Source organism: Echinops telfairi, unplaced genomic scaffold (genome assembly GCF_000313985.2).
Source record: "Echinops telfairi isolate 266 unplaced genomic scaffold, ASM31398v2 ScPeMD7_7469;HRSCAF=8507_1, whole genome shotgun sequence".
Taxonomy (NCBI): domain Eukaryota; kingdom Metazoa; phylum Chordata; class Mammalia; order Afrosoricida; family Tenrecidae; genus Echinops; species Echinops telfairi.
In genome coordinates this window covers 123,988,787-123,994,443 of record NW_022111373.1, presented here as the reverse complement: position 1 = coordinate 123,994,443, position 5,657 = coordinate 123,988,787, and the positions used below count along the sequence as shown (strand labels likewise).

The 5,657-nt window shown below is 36.1% G+C and overlaps 1 pseudogene; it reads right to left on the bottom strand.

Moving 5' to 3' along the window:
• Window positions 1-3,650: 3,650 nt before the first annotated feature.
• On the bottom strand, window positions 3,651-4,275 carry LOC101647684 (annotated as a pseudogene).
• Window positions 4,276-5,657: the final 1,382 nt, after the last annotated feature.

The window sequence follows — 5,657 nt, the reverse complement described above, 5'->3', positions numbered from 1 at the left end:
CAGGTAACTTTCCACGAGGCCATGGAAAAGGTTTAACCTCAGACAACAAAGAAGTTGGAGTTGCTATCATGGAAATCTGAACCCACTCATGCCAACTGAACCCTTTCATACTGGTCAACAATTTAACATTTCAATTTTAGAATGAAATGTTTCAGTGCACATCTTATTTTATGGATCACTGAAACAATTAACATCCAGTTCAAGAGAGATAGTTTAGGTCAAATATTTACTTGGTGCAAATATACTTATGATTAGGTGTTCAACCTCAAGCAAACTACAGAATAAAGCCTAAACTTCTCTTCAAGTATAGTGAAGTGTGAAGTTTCTGAATTTCCATGCTCGCTATTTTGTGTTGGGATTTAATTGTTAATTAAGGTTAAAAATAAAATTTCCATCCATATGGTTTGTTAATTGATACTGCTATAGAGCACCCCTTTAAACTAATACACCATAATGTAAATAACAAAAAATGAATATTTGGATTATTTTTCAGCAGTAAAGTACGACCAGTAATGTTATCATAAGGATTCTTGTATAAGTCTGATATTGGGTGACTATCTGAAGGAGAATTATTGAGTCACAGTGTAGAATGTTTTCAACTGTATTAGATAGTGCCAAGCATTTTCCCCAAACTATACACACCCAAAAGATTGTGAGGATTCTGAAATTTTCCCTAACTCCACTTCTGGTCCAACCTCTATAAAGGTATATTTTCTAATTTTAGACATCCTTCTGAATTACATGCATTTTTCCTGATGATTTTTTTAATTTGGAAATCCATAGTCATTAATAACGTGAGTTGCAAATGCCTTCTTCACCCTGCAATTCCTTTTTTTATTCTAATTTTGAAAATTAATATATATATATTTGTTTATAAGAAAGCAGTATTTTAGTTATATAGATGTAAATAATAGAAGAATTAAGTGATTTCAAGATGATTATCTCAGTGAAAACACTCAGAATTAGGAATAAGTCCAGAGGAAGCTCCAAATTTACCCAAATATTTAAAATTGTCTTAAATTAAGATGAGCCTAATCTTACAATCTCTTCTTATATTAGGCAAGAAGGAAGGAAGGAAGGAAGGAAGGAACAAAAAAAAAGGATAGAAGCATTCTTGCACAAATAAAAACTATAAAATACATCCAGTTGCCCAAATCTAGGGCCTAGGAGGTGAGCACGGCTCTCTTGGCTATATCTTTCATTTGCTTTGTGTTTTTTAAATTAAGCTGTTTGACCATGAACTGGTAACTTTAGTACTTTCTCTGCTCCTTAGCTGCCTTTTTGTAAATGGAAATATTAATAAACTCAATTTATTGGGTTGTGATGAGAGTTAAATTAGCTACCATAATTTCCCAGCTCTACTTATTTGTATTAAATGTTATTCATAGTTCTTGGTATGTAGTTAGAATTAAATGAATATTTGTGCCTTTATTGCTGGTATCTTAAGGAAAATTCCCACTTGATGAAACTGCTCTTTTCTCATATAATCAATGTGTAATTGCTCTACTTAGCAAACATCAGAAAATAGGCCTATGTGGTTGAGCCTATTAAATATAGGGAATGATATTATCTGAGTTCACAGAAATTATCTTGTCCAGGCCTTATTGGTTCTCAATTTTCATGGAACAAGTTTACCAGGTGTTCTAATAAGAATACAATGATGGCTTATACCTTTAATTTGTTTAGTCAAGAAACATATTATCTTCCCAGAGAAGCCATTACTTCCTAGAAAAATTAATGTTCACTATACCTGCTTCTTTAAACCAGACCATCCATCACTTTATCTTACATGACCCCCCCACAATATAGTACCTATGTAGATCTTTTTATTATAGTATATGCTTGTACTCTGTACTGTTATCTAAAATCCCAGCTCCATTGAAACAGAAGCTCTTAACATTTTTTTGTAAAGGTCTGCATTCAATATTCTTAACGTGACAAACATAAAGTGAAAACCCCCCAAATAAGTAGAGTTTTTATTTGAACAATCCAATTTGACTACCTGTCTAAAATTATAGAGAAAGAGAGAGAAAATAAATTGTGATAATTATTTTTCTTAATTCTTATCAATTACAATGAAGAGTTGAGGATTTTTCATTATGTTTATCTTAACTTAGACTAATGTTTCAACATGATTGGCAGAAATAGCAATGACCCTAGGAAATGCCCACTGAGTCTTGTTTTACTGAAGACTAAATAAATCTGTGTAGGTTAATATTTGAGATGGTAAACTTAATATGCAGTGTTAATTCATAATTGTTTTAACAACAACAGTAAAAAGTATATCATGCTATAATATAAAAATTTAAATCAAATAAAAGTAGTGACATTAATAATGACTGGATATAAAGCAGATGGTCATGTTCCTGACTGTACCATTATCTAAGCGATCTGTAAACCACTATTTTCATGAGCGTAAACTATTACTTTAATTTTGGTTAACATCTGTGATTTTTTTCATTACAGCATAACCTGGCAATAAAAAGAACAATGGTGCATAGCAGGAAATCTGGATTGCTTCGTATTTTTTTTTAATTTTCTCACACAGCATATTTAAAATAAAGCAAGATGACTGCACTTTTATTAATGCGACAGACTGACAATGCGATGTTCATTGCTCTCATCACTGGTGATGCTGTTTGCAAGCACCCAATTACCATTTACTGTGTATGTAATTGAAAGGTACCACTTGTATTTAGGAGGAAAGAGAGAAATGTGAATATTGAATAAATAGTTCATCTAATGAATGTGAGAACTCACCCTTCCATTCTTCAAGGGCTTGCAAAGTTATGTGCAGGCATTCCAGGAAAAGACTTGTCCAAGTCAGAGTAATAAGACTGTTCTCTTATAGCCTGAGATAGAGGAATGCAGGCCAATAAAAATTGAATCGACCTCAAAAATATCATGCATCGTAATTATGTGTTCACAGCCCAGAACTCCTAATTAAATAATATTTAAATCCTATAGAGCATCAATATTCTTTATTGATCTTTTCCATCTTTACACATTACAACAAATTAGCAAAATTACTTTTCAGTATATGTTTTTATTAAACTCTATATAAACTATTGCAATAACTTATGCCAATTGGCTGTCAATTCAAATTAATGACTCCCCAAGTGTGCAGAGGGAAAACGCTCATTAAGTATTTCAAGTTTGTACTTTGGGAAATGTAATTCCAGGCAAGAATTCCATGGGTCTTCTGGGTGGCTGCACAAGACCAACTGCGCGTTCATTAAGGTGCAGACTGAAAATGGACCTCAGTACTGAACTATTTATCCGACGAAAAACCTTTTACCATAGTGTTAAACATTGTGCATCTTATATGCCTGTCTTTCTCGTACATGGACCAAAAGGAGGTAGCTCACAGAGAACAGGGGATATTGCACGGTTAAAATCACGCAAGGGCTGCATCAGAGGTGAATCTGCTCACCACGGTCATTCAATCTGCAGGCCCCAGCAGTGTCTCGGTCTGCTTTACACAAGGTCACGATGAGGAGAAGCTGATTTTATGATGCCAGAATCGGACTTTATGATAACACCAAACATCTTTTCTGCCATATAGTGAGGTCTTTATTGGTTGACATTGTTAATTTGCAGTAAAGACAGTTGACTTTAGTAGTTTTTTGGGGGGGGCGGGGGAGAGTTTGTTAAAGGCCCTGGCAACACTGCTTCTTCTCCTCCACATCCTACTCTGCAGCCTCCTTGGCCCTTTTCGCTCGGATGCCAAAGAGCCGGGCATTGACATGGGCCATGCGGAGACTGGCAAAGGCCTTGAAGTCCTTCTCTTCTTGCGTGATAACCCGGGTTTTCTCCTTCTTGTAGACGTTTCGGATGGGCATCACAGATCCAGTAAGCTGCATGGCCAGTTTGAGTTCCTCCGCAGAGCTGTCTCCTTTCTTGGGGGCCGAGGGCTTCCTGGGGAAGAGGAAGAGCTTGGAGCGGTACTTCTTCAGCTGCTGCACATTGACCTGCAAGGACTCGGTGGACCTGTTCCGCCTCCGGGGGTCCACGGAGACGCAGATAGTGCGGGCCACCTTGTTGTGGATGCCGGCCATCCTCAGCTCTTCCAGGCTGAACCCCGGCCTGCAAGGACTTGGTGTGATAGCGCACCATCGGGCAGCGCACGATGGGGCAGATGGGGTCGGCTTTAGCTTGTCCAGCCTTGCGCCTGCGTATCTTCCGCGCCGGCTGGTTGAACCATGTGGACACATGCCTCTGCCAGTCCTTGTGGAAGTGTGGCTTCAGGATCATGCCATTCAGGCTGGGCGCCATGGCTGCCTACGGCCCTCCTCCAAGTGGAACAGCCGAGCAGAAAGAGGACTTTAGTAGTTTTAACAAGGGATTCTGAGATCAGGCTGCTTTGCTCTTAGCTCTTAAAATTAAATTGTATATAAATGAGTAGCCGCTGCTACTCAATTTTCCATTTATAATAGGTGTATTTATAGATTTAATATTTACTGGGTTTTGTTAAGAATTATATTCGTTTTCTAGTTTTTCTGATTTATATTTAAGATTCTTCATAGTATATTTATTTATAACTCAATGGACTTTTGTATATGTATTGCTGGAAATTCTTTAAACCAGGGTTAGGCACACGAAGAAATTCTTTGCGCATTTAATTAAAGCATCAGCAAATGAAGACCAAAACAACAGAAAGAATAGTATGCTTTCATTTTCAATGAAAAATAGATTCAGTAGGAGAGATTCATAACAATTTTTTAAATTAAAAAAAGATTCAATAAGAAATAAAGTATTTAAATAATATTCCACATTCTTTATATTATATTACACTTGTCACTAAAGTCATGCACTAGATATTTGATAAGCAGTTACCCCCAAATATCTAGCTTAAAATTATCCGAAAGAAAATCATATTGATACTTATAGTTCATATTAATATTGATATTTATAGCTCGAGTTTCTTCTTATTTTCCCTTTTATATAAACATTCTATACTTGTGAAAAAAATAATGCAACAATGAACACTCACTTTAACTGATTCAAACATCCTATTGAAAGACCATCCAAAATCCTTACTATGAAAAGTAGTGGTTATTTATTCAAAGCTGTTGCCTCAATTTTTCGGTTTTCTGTATTTGGCAAAGGCTGTCCCATTCTCTTAGTCCTGCCTGGCATTAAATAAGGAGATATGAAGACCAAGCCATAGTGAGAAGGGCAATTATGGAGATGTCTAATAGGGTGAGTACCAACATCTAAGGATACTGGTGATGGGCTACAAAATCTTCTTTTCATTTAGAAACTACTTATTGAGCTTACTTTATGCACCATGGTCTGTACTGGATAATATCCACACACATACACATATATATTTATATGTATGTTCCTATTAATGGCTAAAATCATACATTCAGAGTGAGCATGATATGTGGTAAAAATAGTTAACACACTGAATTACTAAACAAAAGGTTAGAGAATGGAATTCACCCAGAGTTCTTTGTCTTTCATTCCAAACAAAACAGCCGTTGAACACCCTATGCAGCATCTTCTGCACTCACATGTAAGGAATTGATCTGAGTCAGATAAAACTCAATGCCAACTGGCAAATGATACTGAAGGGAAAAACATGAGTTACAAATACCACAAGAACAAGAAACATGGAGGTGTGTATCTTTGTGTAAAGCCTCACCAAAGCA